Below are 14,616 nucleotides of genomic sequence, written 5' to 3'. Positions count from 1 at the left end.
CTTCAGCATGATCTTTGTCATCAACACAGGGAGAGGGGCAACAGACCTCCCTACTCCCCTAATCATGCTCAGTAAAATCTTGCAGGGTGACATCCAGATGGATTCTAGGCAGAATTCCTAGAATCTCAGCCAACAACCCAGTCGTCACTTCCTTCCGCCTCTTCACCACAACTACAAAAATCCTCGTCCCTTCCAACTCCCTCGTATCGTAGAACCGCCGGACTAAGTCCTCGTGGTAATAGGCTTCAGTCGAGTACCACAAGCTACTCCAGTCTCGACTGATCATCTCGTCACCGTAAAACGGCGCGAAGTGGTCGGCAGTAAAAGCTTGCTCCGGTAAAATTCGGCGTTGTTGAGCCATTGGAAGTTTGAATATGATTTGGTGTTTGTAGAAGGTGTAGGAGTAATGAGGAACGACTCACTGATCAAAAACGATGGTGGTGGTGGTGTGGTGGCACGGCAGCTTTGAATTTTTAATTTTTCGGTGGTTTTTGGTGGTTTGAATTGGTGGAGGTGGTGTGGGTATGGTTTAAGAGAAGATTTGGATTGTGGGCGTGGGTTAATTGTTTTTCTTTTTAATTTTTTTTTTATTGTTTCAAGCTTTTGGGCGTTAATGGCGGAATGGAGGAAGAAGATCGCGACTGTTGGCTAAGGTAAGGGCGCGGTCGCGCTATCGGTGGGCGCAGGTTGGGCCCAAGCCCAAAATCGAAATTTGTGATTTTTTTTCCGATTTTTTGCGAAACTTCAAATCAAAATTGCCGCTTCGTTACCGGTCCGATTTTTGCGAATGAGATATGGAAATGATCAGGAGAGAATTTCCAATCCAATGATCCATAAAACACTCTATTCCGACCGTGGATGACATATAAGATAGTGGAAAACGCCTCGAAGTGCGTGCATGACTTACGTTATGCGAACAATTGAACTCTAAATTCATGGATTATGTCAACCCGAATCGTAATACAATAAAACGGCCTAAGCAACTCTAATGGGACATAAATATTTAGTAATGAAACATTTAACACCCACCCCCAAACAAATTTTTACAACGAAGCTTAGAAAATTTGTTTTAGCGATGGTCTTTTAAAGTCGATTTCGAGACTTCCTAGGTTACTATGCTTATTCTTTAATATATATATATATATATATATATATATATATATATATATTTAAATATATATATAAAACAATAAAAGTAAAAACAATAAACAATAAAGACATAATTCACCCCATAGAGAAACATGACTCAAAAAAAATCTGAGAAAACATGCAAGAGTGGAAAACGTGAATTATGTTTAAACGTGGACTTAGGATCCGGTACTTACAGCCACACACTCCATAGGGAGGGCCCGGTTACCTTAATGGTGCACTCACCAATATATGGAAATGAAAGGAAATGCACCAACCACAAAAGTTGAGTCGTTTATAGTCAGATACTCGAGACTTTATTTAGACGTATGTATGAACATGTAGTTTATCATATATCAACAACCGAAATAATTGTGGATCATTCCATAAATAAATATCACAGAAAACATATCCAAACACAATCAAGCAGCAAGATTTCCTATGACTCAACCTAGTGAAATGAAAGCGAAGTCAGATAACCCTATTATGTAACCTATCATGCACCTTATTTTTCATTTTTGAATGAGTGGGTGTTCTAGTAAATAAGTGTGGAAAAGTGAATGGTTGTGAAGAATATGGTGGATATGGATAAGTTGTAGAAAGACAGCCTGTAAACAATGAGGATGTGGTTTTAGCACAAAACTCATTTATTGTGTGTGTAGGGACTGTCTCAATTCTGAAAATGAAGGTGTTAAGTGGTTTGTCCTTCTGTAGTATTTGTTTACTAGGTGGATTTAAAAAATTATGGAGCACGGGAGAAATAAAAGGATCGAGTGCAAACTCGAGATTCCTATGAAAGGGTGGAAGGAGGGGAATCGAGGTGGATGTTGTGCAAAGTAGTTCGTGATAGGGTGATTCATCACCTTCTTGAAGAAACTCATCGAATTGCTCATCTAGATTGATCATATCCCCGTTACTATGATAGTCCTCTACATCTTTGAGAAAGTCATCTATCTCATCCTCATCCGTAATATGTGTATCGACTAGTGTAGGGATGGAAATGTTGGAGTCTGAACTTCCAAAGGAAAGAAATTTGGGCATATGATTATCAGGGAACGTGTTGTTGAAATAATCTTGAGCAACGCCTCGATCATGCTAACCTCTCCATCCATAGATCTAATCGGGTAATCGTGGTCTTTGTTTTAAAACATTGACTTCAACAGCAAGATGGCCAAAAGACATGGACATTGAACCATCGCGCAATTAATGAGCGCATTGGCGGTTGCCGAGAAAAGGTAAGCCCTAAGATGATCGGGACAGAGTCATTAATCGACTTCGTATCGAGGATGACAAAATCAGCCGGATAGTAAAAATCCTGAATTTTTACCAGAACATTTTCGACGACACCCTTAGGATACTTAATAGACCGATCAGCTAATTGCAACGTCATTCTAGTGAGTTGCATCTCGTCTAGACCTATTTGTCTATACAAATAAAACGGGAGTAAGTTTACACTAGCCCCCAAGTCTAATAACGCGGTCGTCATATAGGAATCTCCTAAGGTGCATTGTACAGTAGGACGACCAGGGTCCTTGTACTTAACAATTCCATTATGTTCAGATAGAGTTGGGAATTGTTCTGTTAAAAAGGCGTCTTTTGGTATATTGGTCTTATGCCTAGTAGTACACAATTCCTTAAGAAACTTAGTATGGTGTGGTAGCTTTTTTATAGCTTCGAGGAAGGGAAGGTTTATAGTTAGATTCTTAAAAACATCCCTAATCTCCTCGTAATTTGTATCCCTAGTTAACATGGCTAATTTTTGTGGAAAGCGGTGGTTTCGTCTATATTTAGCAATGGTATTACCCGGTGTTTAACCGTGGCTTCTCGTTTCTTAGGTTTTGTTGTAACCGGTACCTCTGGTGGTAGGCTCTTCAGTTTCTATTTCGTATCTAGTAATATAGCGGTGTAGGGGACTCTTGGTGGGGTAACTATAGGCATAGTTACTTTGTTATCAACCACTCTGCCGTGAAGCGGAGAGTGGTGATGGCCTTTAGCTCACCTACATTTTCATATTCACTACTAGTATTATCGGTTACCTCAAAGGCTGTATTTGTTGTTTTAGGATTAGGTATTTCGTGACGACAACACACCTTTGGGTTGGGCTTTATCTTGAGCCAACGGTTTGGTTAAATTATTAACCGATTGTAGAATTTTGTTGGTTAGATTGAGCCATGGTTTGGAAAAGTTTTGGCTCACTTGTATGAAGGTGTCAAGACGATCCGGTTGTGTGGGTGTAGTAGTCACGGGTGGTGTGGACTGGAACTATTTCGCGTGAATTATTTATGGGTGGATTTTGGTAGTTATTATTTCGAACGATACCTCTACTAGCATTATAATTATTATAACTACTTTGACCTTGTGCTTGACCTTGTCGAGGTTGCACTTGGTTGTTATAATTATTAAAATTCCCCGACCTCGCCCCTTGTCGTAGTGGGGCTTGGTTAAAGTTGTGCGTAGGCCTAACATATTGGTTATTGTACCCTTGAGGTGTGACATTTAGGTTATATCTCCAACGAAGTTGGGATTTTGTCGCCAAGGGTTAGGTTCACTATTAATGGAACAAGCCTGTTCATAGGCAATAGGACGATTGTGAGTCGGGATGCTCGGGGCTCCAATGAAACTACATGGATTTGAATTTACATTCATGACGGGATTCGCTTTTGTTGTACTGAAATGGCCTCTACCTTTTTGTGAGGGATTGATTAGAGTTTTAAGCTCGAGGATCCGATTTAACCTCAAACATACTTGGTAGCCTTAATCGTTGAAGAAGAACTAGCGGAGCGGGAGTAATCGTCACTACCCCCTAATTATTATTACGCTTTAGTCGATCTTCCAAAATTTATATGCCTCTCGAGGCTCCTTTACTTAAGAAACTACCCCCATTCATTATGTCTAGGACTTCTTTATGGTGGTGTAGAAGTCCTTTGAAAAAGGCACGAACTAACGTGTCTTTCGCTAAATTATGATGTGGACACTCTATAAGGAGATCGGTGAAACGATTCCAAGCCTCTGAAAATGATTCATGAGGATTTTGTCGAAAAGAAATGAATCTTGGAAAGCATCTCATCCGTCTTTAGGGGGTGGGTAAAAATGTTCCATAAACAAATTTGAACAAGTTTAGCCCATGAGTCCATTGAATTAGGCGCTTTTGGGCGTTAACCAAGACGCCTTTATCGGCCAAGGTGAAAGGGAATACCCCTTAATTTAATTTGTTCCGCACTCAACCGTAGGATGGTGGAATGTTGTTAGGACTTGTTCAATCCTACGCGAATAGCCGATAAGGTTTTTCATGGTCTAATCCATGAAAAACGGGTAACAAAATAAAAATATTTGGAGGGATTCGAAATCCCCACTGGGTCTGCTAGAACGATGCAAGATTTGGGGCTATCGCTCAAGGCTTTGTAGAAGTCAGAGAGAGAGGCCTCTCTTCTTCGTCGGGCATTGTGTCAGGTGATGTGTGTGAAATAGTAGCTAGAGGTGTAGTGGGTGGTATACTAGATAGACTTGTTTGTTGACGTTGTTATATAATTAAGTTCGGTGTTTTTGTTCGGCCAGACCTTAATCTCATACAAGGCTAAAACCAAACTTAGCTAAACACATCAACACTCCAAACAATTCTGATATACTAGTATAAACCTCTAACAGGAGAGCGAGGTGTGGAAGAAAGGAATACCTGACAAGGTCCTTGCTTCGCTTATGAATAGCGTCTTGTTTATGCTTGTTCGGTGTATATAGCGAGTTAGAACACTGAAAAAAATATGAAAGATCAAAGTTCGAATCAAACCGCCGAAATGCAAAAATTTTGTTATGGGCTGGTCGCTTCGCGATAGAAAGCGTGGTCATTTCAAAGTGTATCTTAGAATTCGAGTTTAAGCATGAATTGGCCGAGGGCCCGATGATTTAGGATGGTCGCTCAAGGAAGATGCTTGTGCCAATCGGTGTAATTTCTGGCCCGGAATTTTTCAACTCTGAAATGGACAACCATAGTATGAATCAAACATGGGTGGGTGGGTGAAATGGGACTTCAAGAACAGTACCAAAACTACGAAAATAATACGAAAGTGAAACTAAGATGGCAGCGGCGCCATTTGATAATAGTAAAATGAATATTCTTACCTACGAAATAAAGCGATGAACTCTAAACGCAAGTAAAACTAAACTTAAACTTTTGGGTCTATGTTTTATCAAAGATTCTACTCTCAAGTCTATGAGATATAGTGGAGTAGAGTGATTCGTTCCACTCCTAGTCCTTCCGCATGCTGTGTTCTCACGTGTAAGTAATCTAACTTAAAAGTCTAATGAGAGATTTACTAAAAAGGCAACTAGACTACGATGCAACTACCTACCGAAATGCAACTAGTCGACGATGGGAATAACTAAGGGAATGCTACGTTGATTCGATGATAAGGAGTTAGGGGAATTGATTCCACCTTAACTTCGACTTAATCCCATTAACTACAAATCGTCAGTAATCCGAATTGAATCGCCTTGAGAACAATTGGTTCTTCCTAATCCCTAATTACGCATGGCATTTCTACCAATTAATAACTAGCATGTGAATGATTAAACCCATTCTCATGGTGAACTAAACGTTTCTAGAGTGGAAAGGAAATTACGACGAATCTACGTTAATCGAAATCAAGCTTTCATCAAGGCTTCTCAACCTCCTCTAATGGAGGTTTAGCTGAGAATCATTACACAATCATTTCCGATTAAATTTAAACTAAACATGATATAAAGAATTGAAATTTACTTAATTAAACAATAATGAAATCTAATTTAATGACTAAAATGCAATAAGGACAGGAATTGAAATTGGATCTAAAAATGGAAATGACAAAAATTGAAGTTGATAGAAATACTACTTTATTGACCTAATCAAAATGAAGAAGAAGATTCAAAGGTTTAATCTAATACAATAATTGAAATGGAACTAAACTTAATTAATCTACATGAAAAACTAGATCTAGAAGCTATTTTAATGGATACTTTCTATTATAAGCTACCTTTATTTTCTAACCTAAAAATCTACTATTCTTTACTAAAAGATCTACCATTAACAAAGAGCTAAGCTTTTGTTTTTATACATTCAGATCCAAAAAATCGTGCATGGGCTTGGAGCCATGTTTTGGGCCAGAGAATCGGGCCCAAAACCCAATTCTTTCAGTCCAAAAAGGCCTCTTCAGCTATAGTTGGCTTCAACAGACTTTTCTTCCACTTCTGCTCCTCTGATTGGATCAAGGCTTAGAACATTGGAAAGCTCTTTCCGAGCCGGTCGTTTTGACATAAGGTAGGCCCATTCCGAGGTCTGAGTCCAAAGATATGGCCTTCGGAAGTTCTGCTGACTTTGTGTGTTGTTTCTGCCCGCGTCGACATTTCAGCTTTTGACCGGGCTGTTGGAAAAGCTTTGTCTTCTAGAAACTTGGCCTTTAATCACGGAACTCCTTAGTAACCGACCTCTGCTTCTTTATCTCGCTAAAGTGGCACATTTCTGTACATAATGGACTTTGAAGCCTGAAATGCATAAAAACACGTAATCAGTGTTAACTCTTAATTATTACTCACATAATTGGTCTAAAGGTATGTCTGTTACAGGGTTAATACTACAGTTTTGGGCTCTTATCAATCATTCACTTGGACACCTTCTTATTCAACTAAGTTGCGTCGTAGAAAGTTTTGGAGCTTGATTCTATTTGGTGGTGCATTCCATGTTAACTATTTATGGAAAGATCCACAATTGTTTAGATTATTGATATATGAGAAACTGCATGTAAATACATATATATCACTTTAAGTCTAGGGAATCTAACTTTAAAAGACCCACGTTTTAAAACAAATTTTTACAAACCTGTTTTCAAAAATTTGTTTGGGGGTGGGGTGTTTGGTTTTTCCATGCTTGATCACTAAAATTCCTATTCTTATCCCCACCTCGCTCCCTTTAAGAGTAGCTAGATTTCCCCTTGTTTGTTGTTTTGATGTTGTTTTTTATTATTTTTAGTAGATAGGATGTTACATTGTTAAATTCTGTAGTTAACTTTGAATTTGGTAGTTAAATGTTGTTTGAATTTCAATTTTAATATAATGTTGTTCTTTTCAAATTGTGCATGGATCTTATTGTTAATCACACCTTCCCGAATTGTTTGGGGGTGGTATTATTTATTCTATCATGATTTGTAGAAGATCCTCCATTTTAGAGTTTGTTTTGGAGTGAAGGTTAAGAATATTGTCGTAATTGGCATACCTATGATTAGATGTGGTGGTAAGATGAAATCTAAGAGAGTTTAGAAGTTACTAGTCTAAATCCAGTATAAAAGATATTAGGGTTGTTATAGAATCAAGAATATGAGTTGTTTCCGTTTTCGGGTTCGGAAATTTTATTGTTTCCGGAAATTGCCTTAAAACTTTTTGGCAACCTACCGATTCGTTTTAACAATTCAAAACCTATAAAAACTTCATTCATTGTACACTCACAGCCCACACTACACCTAACTTCTATCTCTCACCTTTCACTCCCACGTTTCCTGTTGTTCTTCACCATTTTCACAAATCAAGACCTCGAGCACTCGCTTGATGGAGCGCACGCCTACGACTTCCGTAGACCAGGAAATTTCCAGTTTTCTGCAGGTTGTTCCCAGGTGATTTGCAGTTGTTCCAGAGCGTAGTTTTGAGATGACATCTCCTACAATAATACCGGAACAGTCTTTCGAAGATTTGTTTCAAAGCACTACTTATGGTGCTTGGTTTCGCGAGGTGATCACACACGTAGGCTGGGAACCGCTTATGGTTCCTGCTAGCATTTGTTCTTGGACTTGCCATGCCCACTGAAATACAAGACCCATGATGCTATTGGGTAGATAATATGCATGTTTACACTTATGACTTTTTGCATGAGGCTTATGGGGCAGGCATTTTCCGTATTGAGGACCAAGGGGAATATAACGTCACCCTTGGTAGCCTGTCCATGAACATAGGAACTGTTATGTTTTGGATCATGCTAAACATTTTAGGGGAATGACATTTTTTTTCTTCTGTGAATGATGCCACTTGCAGCGTCTTCCTTGCTTTAGCCACGGGACGTATGTGCCATGACCTTCCCAGAACCTTGATGTCTAGTTTAGCACGAGCCCATAGCATGAGGCATAAGTATCTTCTTATGCCTGTTTTAGTTTGCCATATTATGCTATGTTTCTTCCCTATTTTTTGTGCCCGTTTCACGGATTGGGTTGGGGTCGAAATTGTGAGACCCACCAATTGTATTATCTGATCTTTCCATGCAATGACTTGGCAAGGGCGGAGGATACAACCTCATCAGGTTGCACCTTACACCCCATCCGACCAAGTGGCGCTTAATAGGTTAGCAATCATAGATGATAAATGGCATGAAGCATGGAAAATTATCATGGCATGGCAGGATGCGAAGGAACCTCACTTCTTTATAGAAGAGGAGGATGACGAGTAAACGCTGGAGTGGAGGTAAGTTTTTAGTTTCAGTTAGTGTCTGCTTATGTCCCAAGCAATTTATTTCTTGTTAACCCATAATGGATGGAACTCTTCTAGAGTTGCGTCAGTTTTCTTTTCTATATTAGTATGTTATAACCTTGTTTTGCAGATGTTCCTGAATTTCACGCGTTTCCATGGTATTTTTCCTACCCTCTCTATTTAAATACTTTGAGGACAAAACATGTTTCTTGTTTGGGGGTGGGCATAGAATCACGTATAATTAAGGCATCTGTTAGGATATAGATATGTATAATATGCACTTGTTTTCTAGTTAAAAAGTATAAAATTCAAAAATATAAATAAAAAGTTTATGCTATACACTTATGAATATTGGTATTGTTTATTTCTCTATGCTCTTAATAATCTAGAAGTCTCACGTAGCTTTTGCATTAGAATAGTTTTTAGAAACTTAGGTTAATATGTAGGTAATAATCTTTGCATCTATCTATAAATATATTACATGAGTATCTATGATTGTTTGGCAGTAAGTTTATGAAATCTAGGCTAGAGTACTTATTCTACAAATCCTGTGAGAATATAGCCTAAAGCCTTATATGAGTGAAACATTTGAGAAATGACACAAGGGAGAAATATATTCTGAATAGAGAAATCACACGTCCATTTGCTTGACCACTATACCATGTCCTAAGAGAGAATTTAGGCCCTTTTTGGATCGATATAGCTAGAAATTCTGACCTAAGTATATTTTCCACTAGTCGCCCCATTGAGCCTTTCATTAGCCCTTCCATAAACCACAATTCCTTTACCCTGTTACAAAAACAAAACAAAACAAAATAAAAATATATATATATAAAAAAAAAAAAGTCAACCTACCCATTTTAGAATAAGTCTGAGAATAGGATGAGTGAAGAAAAGAGAAGAGAAAAACCTGTGTAAACAGAAATTAGTTAATCGCTTCAGAAAAGAAAAAGAAAAAAAAAAAGTTTCCATCCAAAGAAAAGAAAAGAAAAAAGAAAAATAGAAATAAAATAAAAACTCCAAAAATAGAATAAAAGGAGTCGAAAAGCCAAAAGAAAAAGGCTAAGGATGGAAACAAAGTGTAGAAGCAAAAGAACAAGGTTTTCTCTAGTTACGTAATATGAAGACCCTATTATCTCAGACTTGTCTTTTTGAATATCCATTTCCTTCCTTCTTAAACCATCTCCTAAACCTTGCAATACCTAATAAAGACCTCTAGCTCAATTAGGAATAAGTTAGTGTGATAGTAAGTGGCAGATGTGTTTGATCGACTCCAGCTTCCTTGTGTGTCATTGGGATTGTAAGGTAAAGTGTGCCCACTGCACACTGGAGTAGCAAAACTTGAGCGGAAAAATCAGAGTGGTTTTTGTCTTGACATTTATGTAAGGACCTACTTAAGGACGCTATTCCGAGTTTTCAGAAACGAACCTGCTAGGCATTTCATAGTATTACTCATAGTATATATATTTGTATCATAGATGATTGATTATTATGCATATATTAGTTTAGGTTTTTGACTTGGTTATTCTTATTCAATTGCTAGTGAGATGTATAGATAGTTGAGACATGAATGAGGAAACAATAGTTTTATTTCTTAGTCGTTATAGTATAGATGAAGTTTGTGAGTACCTTCATTTGGAAAACTCTCACGAGGCTATAACTTCGTCCACTAGGAATTCCTAGTGGTTTTAAGGCCTTGTTGCATATGGTCAATGCAATCGCACTCAGCGAAACGAGAGTAGTTAGAACTTCATTTTTGGTCACTTATTCTAATTTCTCATATTTGCTTGAGGACAAGCAAAATGCTGTTTGGGGGTGGTTTGATAAGAGCCCAAAATTGTAGTTTTAACCCCTTAACAATCATACTTTTAAACTAATTATGTGAATAATAAGTAAGAGTTAATACTGATTATGTGTTTTTATGCATTTCAGGCTTCAAAGTCCATTATGTGCATAAATGTGCCACTTTAGTGAGATAAAAGAGCAAAGGTTGGTTGCTAAGGAGTTCTGTGATTAAAGGCCAATTTTCAAGAAGACAAAGCCTCTGTAAAGCCCGGTCAAAAGATGAAAAGTCAAAGTCCACGCGGGCGTAAAATAAGTGCACAAAGTCAATGAACTTTCGAAGACCATATCTTTGGACTCAGACCTCGGAATTGGGCCTACCTTATGTCAAAACGACCGACTCGGAAAGAGATTTCCAATGGTCCAAGCCTTGGCCCAATCAGAGGAGCAGAAGTGGACGAAAAGTCTGTCAAAGTCAACTGCAGTTGAAGAGGCTTTTTGACTGAAAGTATTGGGTTTTGGGCCTGATTCTCTGGCCCGAAACATGGATCCAAGCCCATGCACGATTTTTGGATCTGAACATATAAAAACCAAAGCTTAGCTCTTTGTTAATGGTAGATATTTAGGTTAGAAAATAAATTAGGTTAGGATAAGAAAAGTAGCCATTAAACCTTAGTTTTTAGATCTAGATCTAGTTTTTTACATTTATTCAATTAGTTAGTTTAGAATCATATGTAGTTTTTAGAATAAAGTATTAGTTCTTCATTTCAATTTAGATTATTGCTTAAATTCTTATTTGGATTTAGTTGTCTTAAATTCATAATTAGTTAATCACAATCTTAGTTCTAAATTAGTTTTAATTTCAGTTTAATTTAATTATGTCTTGTTCTTATTCTTGTTCTTGTGTTGGGAATGGTAGTATAGAAATTTCACATCAAATCATTACTCTCACCATTGTTCCTTTTGGGTTTGATTAGTTGAATTTGTTTAAGTCTTGAGGTTTAAGAGTGAAACGAATCCTGACTCTCTTATATTACTTCATTATTGAGAGTAGGAATATTGATATAAACACGTATTTACGTAAATTGATTATTTGTGTTTACACATAGATAGTTAGAATATGTAAAATAACTTTTATCAATATTAAAATGAAAATAAACTATGAGCCAAACACCCATATTAATGAGAGTAAAGCTATGGACCTTTTACTGCTACCTAATGACAAGCCACTGAACAAAGTTCTTGTCCATCCACACTGATTTAAGGAACTCACCTCCCACACTGATTCAAGCTGCTTGTCACCAATTCAAGTTGCTTCAGAAGTACACGAACAAGGAGCAGTTGATCGGGGTATGTTTCTACATGGTGTTAAGGGCCTGTTAAGCATTCATACAAGTGAGCCAACAATCTGAATATTCATTTTTGTAAGGCCAAGAAGACAAAATAAACAATTAAAACAGGAAGTACCCTTGCAGCAAATATCTAGCCTTCAGTAAGATTTACTAACCTTCAATCAGACCTTGGAAATTCACTTGCAGATGACAAAAATAGATGTATAAGTGAGCTGTTGTTTAGCAATATTTAAAGCCCTAATGAAAAACGTCAGAGTTCCATCCTACCTCATAAAGTACTGTAAAAAATATATTTATATTTTATAGTAATTCATACTTGATTAGAAGTAAAGAATGGAGTTGTATGTATTAATGATGAGATAAAACTGTCATAGAAATGCAATTGCCAAATATTTTATTTAAAATGCATATATAATCAACTGAAGTGCCAAACCATCATAAAACAAGATAAAAAGTGTGCTACTGAGTAAATCATCTCGGAATAGAGTTAGGGGATTACAACAAGAGGGGTGAATTTCATCTAATGTACATAACCCTAGATTCAATAGTAGAAGATACTTGTCTCCCTTTAACGCAACCCATCCTCTCTTTCATTGTTCATTGCAATTCACCTGATCAATTAACTAAAAATGAGTAAACGGGAGAACTAAATCGAAAAACATGCTCTATTGTCAAGATAAATAAGATAAAACGGCGATGAGAACCTGATGGAATACCTAATTAACAACGCATTCAAACTACTCCTCATCACCATCTGCTTCCACCTCAACTTCCTCATTGTCACCATCCGCTTCTGTCTCAACTTCCTCATCTTCCTCATTGTCACCATCTGCTTCCACCTCAACTTCCTCACTGTCACCATCCACTTCCGTCTCAACTTCCTCATCTTCCTCATTGTCACCATCTGCTTCAGCCTCAACTTCCTCACTGTCACCATCCACTTCCGTCTCAACTTCCTCATTATCATTTGCATTTTCCTCCATATTGATATCTAATGGGATCCTCTTCTTCCTCAGGACCCTCATAATCATATGGGATACAATCTAAATGTGATCCAAAGGAACTGACTGTATTGAGTTCCAAAGAGGAGGACGGAAAGTTTGGGACTGTCTTGCTCAAGTATTCTACCACTAAGTCTAGTCGGGATCTATTACTCAGCGCTAGCCGGTAAAAGTATTTTGTTTTGGCAGCAACAGGGACTATTGGGCAGTCATTATCACTATCTAGTTTGTTAAAAGAATTGTCTGTACCGAGTTCCAAGTGTAGGAACCGTTATTCAGAATGCAAAATTTCTACAAACCGCGAGAACCACGCGCAGCAAAATCAATGGGTTCTCACGATTTGGATAGAGAACATACCTTTTAGATCCGGTTTTGATAACTCTGAGAATCCAAGCTTTATGAATCCGAATCAACAATCAACCCCTTGATATTCTGTTGTATTCCTTTAGAATAGATTAGACGTTGTGTGGACAACGATATACCAATCTCCTTTTTTCTCACAAAGCTAGATCTAATTTTGGATCTATCTTTCCTTGCCTCTTTTTCTAATCTAGTGAATAGTGAATTTCGGCCAGAGAGAGAGTATTCTATTTATAGGCTACAACAGGGACCATGAGGAGAAATTAGGGTTAGGCATCCTGACGGGCTTGGGCTTCCCATGTTCGCCCAGAACACACGGCCCAAGTACATCAACAAATGACTTATTCCACTAAAGGCCATTGTTGCACTACCGCCCTAATCCCAAATTACGTGTCAGCGTTTATGGGCTCCATATTATATGCTCGTTGATCTCCTCGTGTTTAAGATATCAAATGTCCATTAATTAAGTCAAGTTACTGACAACTACATTAATCAACTTCTTATGTCCTTGAGTAGTACCACTCAACCTCATTGTTATGTCGGAATAAATCCACCTGCAGGGTTTATATGACAATCTTTTGAGCTCCTTAAGAGGACATCACCAACCCGACTTCTTGTGGGACACGGATTCCTTCTATAATCAACATCACAGCTTACATACAATGTCATTACCCAATCCATCGAGTTTATTGATTCACAAATGAATCTCACTCATTGATGATTTAAAGCAATGTACAATGCATGTAAGTGCCCGTTATTACATCCGGATTAGGATGACAAACATCCATAATAACAGAGGCGTTTGTTCTCTTACACAGTCAGTATAAAGAGAAACAACCTCACTTGGTTCTGTTCAATACACACAAAGTGTACTAGTGTAATCCTATAGTCAAGATAGACTAATACCATATTATACTACAACCGTACTAATGGTTTGTCCAAATCCATCTAGGTTGTGAACGATTACTTATACTTTATAAGGTACTGATGATATGATCTTGTGTGTGTTCACACCATATCATCAACATCATAAAGTATTAGACACATGCATATAACTAATAACATAACATTGGCCCATATGATTCTTATTCAAAAAATAAAGAATTAGAGTTAATACAAAAGTAATGCTTTTAGTATATAACCCTATCACCAAGGAGGACGGAAAGTTTGGCCATGTCTTCCTCAAGTATTCTAGCACTAAGTCCAGTTGGGATTTTGTACTCAGCGTTAGCCGGTATAAGTCTTTTGTTTTGGCAGCAACAGGGGCTATTGGGGAGTGGTTACCACTATCTTGTTCGTACACCGTCCTACTTGTCATCCTTGAAACACTAAGTCGGCTAATGGGGGAATCCTGCTAAATACACATGCAATGGGGAGGAACACCAGCACCTGTGATGATTTTGCTGATAAGAATGCCATGAGGCATACATATATTATTTTTGCTTTTACCAGAATGCTCCACAATGTTATGCCAGATTATAGTTCCCAAGTTGAGTTTAACCCCTTTTCGCATT

General features: G+C 37.7%; 1 pseudogene; it reads left to right on the top strand.

Moving 5' to 3' along the window:
* Positions 1-4,085: 4,085 nt before the first annotated feature.
* On the top strand, positions 4,086-4,180 carry LOC147497538 (small nucleolar RNA R71; annotated as a pseudogene).
* The last annotated feature ends 10,436 nt before the right edge of the window (positions 4,181-14,616 follow it).

This window comes from Coptis chinensis, chromosome 5, assembly GCF_015680905.1.
Source record: "Coptis chinensis isolate HL-2020 chromosome 5, ASM1568090v1, whole genome shotgun sequence".
Taxonomy (NCBI): domain Eukaryota; kingdom Viridiplantae; phylum Streptophyta; class Magnoliopsida; order Ranunculales; family Ranunculaceae; genus Coptis; species Coptis chinensis.
Note: the sequence above shows the minus strand (reverse complement) of the source record. Positions and strands in the feature narration are given on the sequence as shown.